At 48.1% G+C, this 14006-nt stretch overlaps 1 protein-coding gene across 5 annotated transcripts in view; it reads right to left on the reverse strand.

Annotated features, from left to right (window-relative positions):
* Positions 1–9383, reverse strand: part of Tpst1 (tyrosylprotein sulfotransferase 1) — a 67156-nt gene extending 57773 nt beyond the window's left edge. For 2 of the 5 annotated variants that reach the window (XM_052168540.1, XM_052168539.1), the window contains exon 1: positions 9178–9383. The gene's annotated coding sequence lies outside the window, so the exon portion shown is untranslated. Of the gene's footprint in view, positions 1–5652; positions 5732–9177 lie in introns of those variants that run through there. The other 3 variants (XM_052168536.1, XM_052168538.1, XM_052168537.1) reach the window with 2 other exon arrangements.
* Between the last annotated feature and the right edge of the window lie 4623 nt (positions 9384–14006).

Here is a 14006-nt window from a genome sequence, read left to right on the forward strand (position 1 = left end):
CCCATCCCTAAAATACAAGGAAAGTCCTTTATGGTCCAGCTCCAGCCTTCAGTTGCTATTTGGCCTCTAGAACCTCCCCACCATCACCAGCCTCCTCTTCTCTCTTGCCCAATGCTGCCTGTGTCAGCCTGAAGCATTCCCAAGTTGCCTGTGCAAGGCAGCGCGTCTATGCTAACACCCATTCATCCCTTTCCATTCAACTTCAATCCATCCTTACTGTTGCAGTACTAATATCACACCAATTCACAACAGTAGAGGGCTAATGTGTCAGCTTTTCCAATACACCGTGAGCTCCTTAAAAGCAAGACTTTATTTATTTTTAATTATGAGTATGTATGTGTGTGTGGCTGTGTGCACATAAGTACCAGTGCCCACAGATGTCAGAAGATCCTGTAAGTCCTAGAGCTGGAGTTACAAGTGATTGTGAGTCCCTGACTGAGCCAGCTCTTCAGCCCTGAGAACTGCAGTGAATTCCTTTTGAATACATTAATTTCAATTGCCAAGAAGTTAGTGATGTGAGGGATGTCTGTTGTGAGTTCCTGGAAGGTAATGACAATACTCTGTGGGTTACAGTACAGAATGGCCATATTAAAACTCCCTCACTAACATTCTAGGCAGCTAGCACTTTCCTAAGATTAGCCTACTGGTGGCTGGGCAGTGGTGGCGCATTTGGGAAGTAGAGGCAGGCAGATTTTTGAGTTCGAGGCCAGCCTGGTCTAGAGAGTGAGTTCCAGGACAGCCAGGGCTACACAGAGAAACCTATCTTGGAAAAAAAAAAAAAATTAGCTGGTCCTTTCTTCCAAGATAATTGTCTTATCTTTAGAAAGGCTAGAAATACAGAGGCCAGCTTCTGTTTCCTTTTCTTTCACCTTCCATAGTTTGGTTTCTTTGCCTGTGCGTGTGTGTAAAATGCATGCACACATGTGTGTGCATGAATGTGGAGACTCAGAAGTCTCAGTGACTTACCACTTTACTGATGTGGGATCTTTCAGAGATTTGGACTAGTCTAGCCATGGCGCTTGCTCCTGGGATCTTGTCTCTGCCTCCCAAGGGCTGGGAAAAGAGCCAGTTGACATGCTTACCTAGTTTCTACACAGCTTCTGGGAATCTGAATTTCAAGTCTCATGCTTGTGTGAGTGTCTGACCCACTGAGTCATCTCCCCAGCCTCTTTTGTATATTTTCAATGTGTACGGGTGTTTGCCTGCAGGTATGTCTATGCACCACAGGCATACAGTGTCTGTGAAGGCCAGAAGAGAGCACTGGATCTCCTACAACTGGAGGTAGGGAAGGTTGTGAATCAACATGTGGGTGCTGGGAATTGAACTGGGGTTCTCTGGAAGAGCAACAAGAACTCTTAACTACTGAGCCACCTCTGTAGCCCCTAATCCACTCCTCATTTCTTGGTCTATTACATCTGCTTGTGCCAGCTCCCACTCCCACTGATGTATAACACAGAATCCTAAGTTTACGAGATCACTTATGCTTGATGCCAGAATTAACAAGGTGGGCTGGGCTGCAGGGCCTGAGTTCAAGTTCATGCAAGGTGGAATGTGGAGGAGCAGGGGCAATGGGGGAACAGGGGCAACGGAGGTGGGGAACCAAGTAAAGGAACATTTCTCAGAAGAACTGTAGATGTGAAGAAACTGAGGCACAGGAAGATGGTTTCCTTCGTCTGTTACTTGGCAAACTGCTGGCCAAGCCAGAACCCAGGTAGGCCTCACTCTGTGTTCCGGTGCTTCCCAGACACTAGGGGTGATGTGCACAAAAAGCCTTGTATGCGCTGTAAGAGAAATGAAGTGGACTTTAAGATTTTCTTCGTAAGCAAGCCTCTTGTATTTTCTCTGTTAGAACCATCTGGAATGTACTTAGAGTAACAGAAGAAAAGCCTAACCCACGCGTGCTCTCTTCACTTGCATGAGTGAGAAGCATGCTTCCCACAGCTTTTGCCTTCCACAGAGTTCCCCTGGATAAACTTAAGGATAGAGAGCTGGGCCTGACCTTGGGATAACAGACCTATCTGGAGGCCAGAAAATAAAGGCCATGTATCTCTGTGCCTTTTTTGTGTTAAGATTTTGTTATTGTTGTTCTTTTTTGCAGTTTTTTGTTTTGTTTTTTGAGACAGGGTCTCATGATGTAATCTTGGCTGATCTAGAACTCACTCTGTAGACCTGACTGGCCTTGAACTCAGAGAGATCACCTGCCTTGGTCTTCTGAGTGCTGGGATCCTGGGAATGCAGCATCATTCCCAGGTAGTATGTTTAAAATGCACATGTGTGTGCCTGCATGAGTTCATGTGTACCTCATATCCACAAGTGCTTTCAGAAGCCAGAAAAGGGTATCAAATCCATTACAAGGCACGTTACAGGCAGTTGTAGCCAGCCTGATGTGAGCGCTGGAAACCAAATCCTGGTCCTCTGCAAGAGCAGTGTGGTAGATTGAGTAAGAATGACCCCCACAGGCTCAAATATCAGAATACTTAAGTCACCAGGGAGTGGTACTATTTGAAAGGGTTAAAAGGATTAGAAGGTGTGGCCTTGTTGGAGGAAGTGTGTCACTGGGGATGACAGGCTTTGAAGTTTCAAAAGCCAATGCCAAGCCCAGAGTCTGTCTGTCTGTCTGTCTGTCTCTGTCTGCCTATGGATCAGGATGTGGCTCTCAGCTACGACTCTTGCATCTGCTTGTACACCTCCATCTTTGCTTCCTGCCCTGATGATAATGGTTAAAAATCTAAAACTGCAAGTGAGTCCCCAATTAAATGCTTTCTCTTAGAAGAGCTGTCTTGGTCACGGTATCTCCTCATAGCAATAGAACCATGACTACGACAAGCAGCAAGTGTTCCTAACCACTGAGCCATCTCTCCAGCCCTAGTGTGTGTGTATGTGTGTGTGTGTGTGTGTGTGTGTGTGTGTGTGTGCCATGTGTGTGAAGTGCCCCTGGATGCCAGAGCAGGCATCAGATCCCCCTGGAGTTGGAGTTACAGAGGTTGTGGGCTGCCACGTGGGTGCTGGGAATCCACCCCAGGTTCTAGAGGAGGAGCCAGTGCTCTAACCACGGAGCCATCTCTCCAGCACCACTGCAGCTTTACTTTATCCCAGTCACTGTCCCACATAAACAGGTTCTCCATTTTGCCATGGCACACTGCCCCCAACCTAGTTACTCACAGATGACATTCTGTCATCTTCTTAAAGATAGATATGAAACTGCTCACCAGAAACCACAATGACAATTTTTATGAGCAAACTGGAAATGCCTTATTATTTAATTTTCTTGCACCTTTCCGAGGACTTCATGAGTAAGGTCTGTATGATTTTTCTAGCGTAGGAAACATCCTTCAGTTTGGTACTAAATAAATAAAACGCAATTCATAGTACCACTATCTTAAATGCAGACTCTTCTTGCCATGAAGTTGGACACCTACATCCTGGTCAAACACACAAGTCATATAAACAAATGTGACTCACAATCTGCCTGCAAAGAACTCAGGAGCAGGTAAGAAATCTCCACACATGTCATGATGGAATGCTAAAGGGTCATACAGGAGGTGTGAACAGACATCTAGAACTGAGGAAGACATATATCCATGGGCTGCCAAAGGGCAGGAGATGGGCACTAGGCCCACTGTGGGGGCTGGGGCAGGACGGGATTATCCTGTCAAGAAGTCTCGATGCAGAAAAGGGCATGGCCACATCCTGAAGGAATATTAAATAGCCAGTTTACTCCTGGTGAACAGAAATAACAACAGAAAACGGAAAAACGGAGCTGGAGTGTTTCAGAGCTACTAGTGGCCTTATCAAATGTGCTAAAATAACGTGGGACCCCTTCACCACGATAGAAGCGGAGAGAGGCGAAGAGCTCCTGGGTCGGGAGCGTTGGACCTCCAGATCCACTCTCATGGGAGCGCAGGAAACCAACAACACAGTCAAGACCAGCTTTCTCAGAGCTCTGAAAACTCACCAAAGGCTTACAAAAATCCAAGGAATGTTTATACAAGAAAGAAGCCGGACTCTCGGCAAGTGGAGTGAGCTCAGAGGCTCTATAATTTGCCTCACTCCCTTTCCTCAGCTCTGAAGAAACATTGAAAACCAACAGCCTCACAAACATCTTCTGAACCCCAGCAGCCACTGACCGGGGTAGGACAGAACTGCAGCTCCCAACAAAACAACGGACTCACGAGCCTCTACTTACCCTCTCTAGCAGCTCACTGAAAAAGTTCCATTTTTAAAACTTAAAACATTCATTCGAATGGAATCAGAGATGCTTTCATATGAACGGTCATATCCGAGAAGCATTTGTTAAAAATAATCAGAGACAACTAGTTAATGCCTCGGCTTCAGGCAATGGCAGTCACAAACGAGCAACCAAGACTAAAGATCTGGGGAGTGAGACATTCACAGAGAGCTTAGAAAAGTCCTCAAAACGTCCCAAGAATGGCTCTCAGCACTGTGTGACCTGATGTTCTGTACAAACAAGAAATGTGGACAAAGGCACAGTGGTAAACTACTGGTGCACACACACACACACACACACACACATTTCTAGGATGGTAGAGTAGGAACTTCCAAAAGTCTGCTCTTCGTAAAAGTAACAAGAACACTGGCAAATGGTTAAACCAGCTTTCTCAGAACTCTGAAAAATCATCAAAGGCTTCTATAACTCCAGGGAATTCTTATATAAGCGAGAAGCCCGGCGACTCTGAGCTCTATAGCATACACCATTAGCTTTCTCCTTTTCTCCCTTCAAAGCCTGTTCCTTTCCTAGCATTTCCTAATAAGATAGAAACACCGCCAGGACAGTTGCCAAAGCTGGAAACGGAGAAGTAGTGTTAGGGCTTTCGGTGTCGTGCAGATCAGTAGCAGCAAGCTTGCCTAGCCAGATGCAAAAGACCCTGAAGTTGATACCCAACTCCCCAACGCTATCCTCACATCTGCCCCTGAGCTCCACAAGCCTTACTCTCTTCACTGACTGTGTCCTGCGCTAACGGCAGTCTTGCCTCTGTCTAACTGCTCTTCCACAACACTACCAGAGGATCAGAGAGCTCTTTTCAGAACAGATTCTCTAAGCTGGAGGGATGGCTCAGTAGTTGCTGCTCTTGCAGAGGACCCAAGTCTGATTACCAGCACATCAAGAAGTCCACAGTCACCTATAACTCCAGCTGCCCGAGATCTGGTGCCCTCTTCCGGCTTTAACAGGCATTATACTCACACAAACCTACACATTCACACAGAATTAAATTCACACACACAATGAAAAATCAAATAATTAAAAAAAATCTATTCTCAATGCCTATTCATGTTACCCAACACAGTGGAGGATGCGGACAGAGGATGCCCATCTTGATTTCAAAGCCCCGCCCTTGGGACTGAGAAAGAGGCAAAAGATGTAAACAAGCAAATGCAACCACCACAGGTCCTTTTGACAGCAGACACAAAGCATGAGATAGCCCAGTATGATGGCCCGTGCTTGTAATGCTAGCACTCAAGGGCCTGAGGCGGACGGAGTACAGCAAATTAAGGGCTGCCAGAATTGAGAGTAAGAGTCTAACTCAAAAAAATTAAATTAAATTAAATTAAAATTAAAAGGAAAGGAAAGAAAGAAAAGGAAAGGAAAGGAAAAAAAAGGAAAGGTAAGGTTCAGTGGGGTAAATTGCTTACCATACAATGACCTCAGTCTGAACTCCCCAGAATGCAAGACATAGATAGCAGTGTGTGCCTATAATCTCAGTGTTTCCACGGAGGGTGGAAGATGGGGACGGGAGGCTCTCTGGAAACTTGCCAGTCAGCTAGCCTGACATACATGATAAGGAAGCAGAAGACACCTCGCCTTAGGCCATCCAAAGCAGAAGGTGAGGACCAACACCAAGGCTGTCCTCTGACCACACACATGAGCACCCATACTCACAAAGACCAGCAAAGGAAGAAAAATGGATAGCTTTTCTGTAAGCGGGGAGGTGGTGGTGCACGCCTTTAATCCTAGCACTAGAGAGGCAGAGGCAAGCGGATCTCTGAGTTTGAGGCCAGTCTGGTCTACAGAGTGAGTTCCAGGACAGTCAGGGTTACACAGAGAAACCCTATCGAAAGAAAGAAGAAAGAAAGAGAGAAAGAAAGAGAGAAAGAAAGAGAGAAAGAGAGAAAGAGAGAAAGAGAGAAAGAGAGAGAGAGAGAAAGAAAGAGAGACAGAGAGAAAGAAAAAGAAAGAAGAGAAAGAGAGAGAGAGAAAGAAAGAAAGAAAGAAAGAAAGAAAGAAAGAAAGAAAGAAAGAAAGAAAGAAAGAAAGAAAGAAAGAAAGAAAGAAAGGAAGGAAGGAAGGAAGAAAGAAAGGGAGTGAGGGAGGGGGAGGGAAGGAGGGAGAGGGAAGGAAGAAGGAAAAGAACAGAGAGAGCTCCTGCTTTTCTATAAAGCAGACTCTGAGATGTGGCCCCACCCCTTTCCTTCCCCTTCATTACACTTTATGACTCTCCCTGCTGTTTCCTATGCCTCTTCAGGTAAAGGGTCAAGCATCCTTTTGGAGGCTGGTGAGACAGTTCTACTGCTAAAGTACTTGCTGCACAGTCACCAGGCCCAGAGATGCCTTGTTCTGGCTTCTGTGCACACATTGGCACATACACCCAGAACAAATGCACACATACATGCAGTCATGCATACCGACACATACACATATATAAATAAATCTTTTTTAAAAATTACTTTGGGGGTGTTCGGGAGATAGCTCAGTGGTTAAGAACATCTGCTGTTCTTCCAGACAATCCAGGTTCATTCTCAGCACCCATGTGGCAGATTACAACCATCTCAGGCATTTGATGAACACAACCAATGCCCAAGCTAACCTTCCATCAATGAAGACAGAAAAAGACCTGAGGTCAGAAAAGGACACATGACAGACCCAAAGCAAGAAGTAAGAAACCAATTCTGACATTTATTATCAAAGGTGTATTTTTGTGCATATTGTGTGTGCAGGTGTGTGGATATATGCACATGAGTGCAGGTACCCCAGAGTTCAGAAGAGGGCGACAAATCCCTGGAACTGGAGTTAAGGGCAATTGTGAGCCGTACACCGTGGGGTCTGGAAAATGAACGTAGGTACTTTTCAAGAGTAGTACAGCCGGGCAGTGGTGGCGCACACCTTTAATCCCAGCACTTGGGAGGCAGAGGCAGGCAGATTTCTGAGTTCGAGACCAGCCTGGTCTACAGAGTGAGTTCCAGGACTGCCAGGGCTACGCAGAGAAACCCTGTTTTAAGCCCCCCCCCAAAAAAACCCCAAACAAACAAACAAACAAACAAAAAAGAGTAGTACAAGCTCTTAACTGCTAAGCCAGCTCTAGCTTACAAGTCTCTGGTTCTAAGATTTCTAAGGAGAAATGGATCAGTTCACAAGTAGACAGAAGAGGAAGGAAGAGACGAGCAGCCATGTTTGAAATGCTGAGATGATCTCATCTAGCAGAGATGAAAACCGAGAGCTGAAGTTTACCCGAAACAGGAACTGAATAAAACAACTTTGAGAAAAACAAACCCTCTGGGCATGCTGGTGCCACATGCCTATGATCGCAGCGCCCAGAGGACTGAGGACCCCGCTTCCTGATCAGAATCAAATAAGCACAAAGCAAAGAGGACAATCCTCTAGGGGCCCAGGCCTAACGCCCACCAATTTACTGTTAAATGAGAGACACAGGCACATATATATATATATATATAGAGAGAGAGAGAGAGGGGGGGGGCAACAGTCAGAGCCAAGTGGGCACTGTAGGTTTCATGTACAAGCAGAAGTCAAAGGCTCTCCGAGTACTCTAACCAACACCAGGGCTACCTTCCATGTGCTAGACCTACTGTGTGAGTGACCCTCAATAAGACTTTACCTGTTCCAGGAACAGCTAACCTAAGGACAAACTATGATGCTATCTGTAGACATCTCTCACATCATTTCTTTATTACGGTCTGAGTGTCGTGCGCCATGGCTCCTGTGGAGGTTGGAAGACAACCTGCAGAAACCAGATCTCTCCTTCTTCTAGCATGTTCTGGGTTTGGAGGCTCTAACTCAAGTAGTCAGATTTGGCAGCATGAACCTTTACACACACACACACACACACACACAGCAGCTGCTTGTCTCTAACTTGCAGAGCGGTTCATACCTGTCATCCCAACAACTGGGAGGAAGGCTGAGGCAGAACTGCTTTGAGTTCAAGACTACAGTCGGTTCTGGCCAGTCTAGAACCGGTGTGAGGCCCTGACTCATGCGGGAGGAGTGTGGGATGTCTGGAGCCGGTGCTCAGGGATTTAGTAGCACTTGTTGCTCTTTCTGAGGACTGGAGTTCAATTGTCAGTACCCACAGGGTGGCTCCCAACCACCTCTAACTTGAGATCCCAGGTACCCAGCGCCCTCTTCTGGCCTCCTCAGGTACTAAGCACACACATCGCGCACAAACATACATGCACGCATTCATATATATAATAAAATCTAAAACGATGATGAGGATGAGGATGGAACTGGCATCAGGAGCATGGGACGTGTCCCAAGTGTCAACAGAGGAAGAAAAGGTGGAGGCTGATTAAAGCCAGAGGAGGTGAACAAGATATAAAGGATCTCCAATCTAAGGGTATGCACCACTCAGTGCAGGGAGTCAGCAACTGACACAGAAAGAGGGACTCGCGGCGGCTCATGCTTGTCACCCCAGGTTGAGACAAGACGTCCACCACCAGCCTGATCTACATGCTGAACTTGAGGCCAACCTGGGCTAGATGGTGATTCCAGGTCAGCCTGGGCTACAAAGTTAATTTTGAGGCCAGCTTTAGGCTACACAGTGAGTTCGAAGGCAATGTGGGCTACGACGATAAATCGTGTTCGAAGCCAAAAAGGGTTACTCTGAATTCAAGGCCAGTCTGGGGTACACAGTAGGATGTCTCATAAAAAAAAGGGGGAGGACGGGGAGTGAATCCTCAAAACAAAAAACCGGGATGACGGTCTCCATCAAGGCTAGGGATGCCACAGTGGGCGTGCGTGCGCAGGTGAGTCGGGGTACGGTGAGTGCAGGGTGCTGCCTGCTGGGCAGACGCGGCAGCAGCTCCCGGGACTGCGAGGCGAAAGGAGCGGGACGCGCCGGGCGGCCGGGGCGATGGGGGAAGGGGCGGGCGGGATGAAGGATGGAGATGTCCGGGGCTCGGCGCCCGGAGCGCGGCGCCGCTTACCTACGATGGCGGAGACGCAGCCGTGCCGTCGCTCCGGCATCTTGGGCTTCGGCCGCTTCTCCGGCCGCCCTAGCTGGTGGCCATGGCGCCCGCCCCGGGAGCGCGTCCTCACCGCCAGGCGACGGCCCAGCCCGGCCCCGCCGAGAAGCGCACCCGCGGCCGCCTCAGCAGCGACTGGCTCCGGTCGCCGCCTCAGCTCCTGCCTCCCGCCGCCGCGTGGCCGCAGGATCTCACGCACGCCGCCATTGGCTACCCGCAGCCCGGCCGCGCGATGTGTCTGTCTCTCTGATTTGTCGGTTCCAGGGGAAGGCGGGGCTTGAGAGAGAGAGAGCCAGGAGGGCAGGAGCTGCGGGGTGGGGTCTGACATCCGGGCCCAGCGTTTGTCGAACTCGCGAAAAGGGGGTTACCCTGCTGCTGCCTACCGAGTAGTTTGTTGCTGGAGTCACGGAGCTGGTGGCCTAACTGGAGGAGAGCCAGGACTTCTTCCGGGGCCCTCACATGTCCAAGAAGGCCTTCATCCCTGAAACAGGGCTAGGACAAACCGAAAACAGCATTCCTAAAAAGTCCCCTCCACTGCCAGGCCATTGCTTGACGCAGCAGTCAAGCACACAAGTCAATGTGCACAATATTCCATACCACCGAAAAGTATAAGTGAGGGCTGAGGATGGAGTTCAGTGGCGAGAGTGCTTGCCCAGTAGGCGTGAAGCCCTGGGTTCCGTCCCTAGCATCAACTGGATATGGTGGTGGTACATACCTCCAGTTCCAATAACAGGTCATATGAAGCAAGAGGATCAGAACTTCAAGGCTATCCTTGGCTACAGAGGGAGTTTGAGGATACCCTGGACAGTATGAGCCACTGTCTGAAAATAAAGATGCATAAATGAAAGAAGGTGTGATGACTTAGCATCTATAATATCACAGAGGGCTGAGGCGGGAGGATTGCCAGGAGTTTGAAACCAGTCTGGGTTGCTTAGTGAGTTCCAGGCCAAAATGTACTCCAGAACAAAATCTTTTCTCAAGTTCCCTTTGCCCCCTGCCCAGAAGCCAGGCAAAGTGGTGCTTATCTATTATCCCAAGACTCGAGAGGCCAAGGCAGGACAGAATTCAAGAGCTGTCTGGGCTGCACAGCAACACCCTGTCTCAGTGTTTAAATTTTTTAACCAGAAAGGTTGGGGATGGAAGTCAGCTGCTAGAATGCCTGGGCCAGAGCGTCTCTACCACCATAGAAGCCAGAAAGAGTGGCACGTGCTTATTATCCCAGCACAAGCCAGTCTCTGGCATAAGCATCAGCAATCCAAGCTCATTCTCAGCTTCGCGGTGAATCCGAGGCCAGTCTGTGCTGCATGAAGTTCTATTGCAGAGTAAAAAAATGAAGGGGTGGGTGGGGGTGGGGAGCATCTTAGCACTTAGGAGGGAGAGACAGGAGATCAGCAGTTCAGGGTCACTCTTATCTACATAGTAAGTTTGAAGCCAGTCTGAGTTATACATACATATATACATATATACATACATACATACATACATACATACATACATGGCTACATACATAAATGTACATACATAAATGGTGATAAGTAGAATCATTACATGATAGAAGGGAGAGCTACGAAAAGGTGAGAGAGAATTGAGGGGGGAGGGAGAAATCGGTCTTTCTCATTTGCAATCCCCAAGCACGTCTCTGCCAGGTTCTAGCAAAGCAGTAATTTCAACTCTATTGACACAGACTGGAGATAGCATGGGCGCAGGGACCTAGAAGCCAAATCTGAAACTCCTGTCATCCTCCTGAGAGCAAATGTCACCGAGAGAATGATGGCCAATCTTAAGAGATTTACGGAGGCTAAAGGAGGATTCGTAAATGTTCGTGGAAACGTCATTTATTATCAGCCCACAGTTAGGGCCTGCGGGCATCACTCGGTGGGAGAATTCTTTCTAGAAGCCCCCAGTGGATGGCCAGGGCTGCAATTCTGCAGTAGAGCACTTGCCTAGAATCCTACAGTAAAAGGCTGGGGGTGTGTCTCTTGCCTAGACACACACAGAAAGGGGTAGGAGGTGACTCAAAAGTACGGTGGCTACCTAGAATCCCAGTGAGATGCTGGGGGTATAACCCAGCAGTACAGCCTTTGTCCAGCTCACTCGGAGCCTGGGTTTAATCCCCAGTACTGAAAACAAGACGAACCTAAAACCTGGAAGGGATACTGTTATAAAAATCATCCCTCCGGGGTCTGACCTGGCAAAAAGATGGGGCAAGGGGGAAGGTGGGAAGCTCAGAGGTGCAAAACTGAGTTCCTGAGAGTCTAGGAATGAGAAGGTTGTGGCAAAGGGCTTGCAAACAGGGATGGAAAGGTAGGTTAGGCGTGCAAGGGAAGAGAAGATACAGAGTTTGGAGATGCAGATAGGGCGATGAGAAGAACTGTGGACGCAGAGGCAGCTGTGAAGGATCTTTATCATGTGTAGAAATGATGTGGCAAAAGATGGTTGTCGGTCCAGCCTTTCCACTCTGACGTGCCACTGCTTGGATGGATGGATGGAAGGGTAGGAAAGGGGTGGATAAATACTAACTCCTCAGCTGCTCAGGGGGCTGCCGGGGGCCACGGGGAAGGAAAGGGAGAGCAGTGGGATTCTCCTGCCAGGGAGAGGCAGGGAGCTCTAGGCAAGGACATCACTGCCAAGATCTATGATGTAAAAACTGAAGGTTAAACTTGCATTGCATAAAAGGATCCAAAAGCCTTTGGCTAATTTGGGACAAGGAAGGGCTTGCTTACCTGCAGGCAGCATCAAAGAGGCAGAGAGCTACAGGAGACTCCTCTCCGTTCTTTCAGAGCTTGTGGGATAGACTGAGTGGAGGCAAAAAAAGAAAAAAGAAACAAATGATACAATTTCAAGGAAACAAAAAAGAGGAAAAGAAGCACGCCTCCTCACTTTCCGACCCACCTACAAGGTACCAGAGCCCCAGCCAGGTCAAGCCCTTCAGCCACATCAGCATCTTAAAATCCAGCCTAACCTATGAGCAGGCATTTTCCACATGGCTACAGAACGCTGCCCCTTCCAAAAATACCACTTCTCGTAACCCATGCCAGAGAGCGAGGGCCACATGCCCAGGCTAGGGGCAGCCAATGGGATGTCCTGAGTCCCGGGAGCTGCCACCACGTGCTCCACAGACCCCGGAGACAGGAAATGCTCACTGCCTGGAAGGTAACCCAGGCCAGCACCATCCTAGGGCAAAGCCTCAGACTAAAAACTTCAAGCATCCTCTAGTTTTGCTAGGGTTTTTTTTTTTTTTTTCCATTATGTAGTCCCTTCACTTGTAGTAAACTTCTGGCCTCAACCTTCTAATTGCTAGGGTTATACAGATGGGCTAAGACACCTGGCTTTCCTTGTTTTGTTTTGTTTTGTTGTTTTGTTTCGTTTTGTTTTGACAGAGACTCAGGTATCCGAGGCTAACTTCAAACTTATTATATAACCAGAGACAGCTTTGAACTCTTGACCCTTCTGCAGAGGCTGAGGTGACAGGCAAGTATCGCCATGGCTGGCAGTGATACTGTTTCTTGACTACTCAGTAATTTCTTGCAATTACACAGCTCACTCATTGTGTAAGTGTTCAATACTATATACACATTTACACATCATTAAAAAAAAATAGACTGGGCATAGTAGCTTGCATTCACCGTTAGAGGCAGGAGGATCGGGAGTTTAAAGCTAGCCTAGCCTACGTAGTGTGACCTTGCCTCAACAAAACTGAAAAAGGACAAAACCCTTTTTTTGTTTGTTGGTTTGTTTTGTTTTTGGTTTTTTGGCTTTTTTTGAGACAGGGTTTCTCTATATAGCCCTGGCTGTCCTGGAACTCACTCTGTAGACCAGACTGGCCTCAAACTCAGAAATCCGCCTGCATCTGCCTCCCAGAGTGCTGGGATTACAGGCGTGCACCACCTCTGCCAGGCTAAAACCCTTTATTTAGAAAAAAGAAAAAAGAAAAGGGAGTTGAATCTACAGAGCTGGAGTTACAAATGGTTGTTGTTAGTATTCTAAGCTCCACCCCACAATTACCTGGCAACAGTCAGGTATGCCCCTCCCCATAGTTGCCTGGCAACAGCCAGGTAGACCTGGTCCACTATAAAAGGGAGTACTTGCCCCTTCTCTCTCTCTCTCTCTCTCCCCTCTCTCTCTCTCTCTCTCTCTCTCTCTCATTGCTCTGTCTCTTGGCACTCTCACCTCTCTGCCCCTCTTGGGCTCTCCTCCCCTCCCCCCTCTCTCCACTTGGTCATCACCAGCCTCCACTTCTCTACTCTTTCTCTCTCTTTCTCTGCCTCCACTATACCATTAACTCCCATCCTCTGCCTTGAATAAACTCTATTCTATACCATGTCTATGTGTGCCTGGTCCCTCAGGGGGAAGGGATGCCTGGGCACGGTCCCGCCTAGGCACCCCCTTACCCCACACCGCCCTATGCCATTCTCTAAACCCCTCTCTCTTTTTATAAACCCAACATTTGGTGCTGGAACCCGGGAACAACAGTTGTGAGCTGCCTGTTGTCTGTGGGTCCTGGGTTCTCTGGAGAAGCAGAATTCAAGTATGAGTTTAAGATGGCCGTGCTGAGCTTGGTGTGTTGTCATAGGCCTTTATCTCAGCACTGGGGAGGCAGAGGCAGGAGGATTTGAATTCGAGGCCAGCCTGGTCTACAGAGTGAGTTCCAGAAAAGCCAGGGCTACAGAGAGAAACCCTGTCTTGAAAAAAAAAACAATGAAAGAAAAAAAATAGGCATGTTGGTGCACTCCCTCAGACACAGCAGTACAGTACAGGGATTGAAGCTGGAGGTTTGCAAGCTGTGGATC

Source organism: Apodemus sylvaticus, chromosome 22 (assembly GCF_947179515.1).
Source record: "Apodemus sylvaticus chromosome 22, mApoSyl1.1, whole genome shotgun sequence".
NCBI classification, from domain to species: domain Eukaryota; kingdom Metazoa; phylum Chordata; class Mammalia; order Rodentia; family Muridae; genus Apodemus; species Apodemus sylvaticus.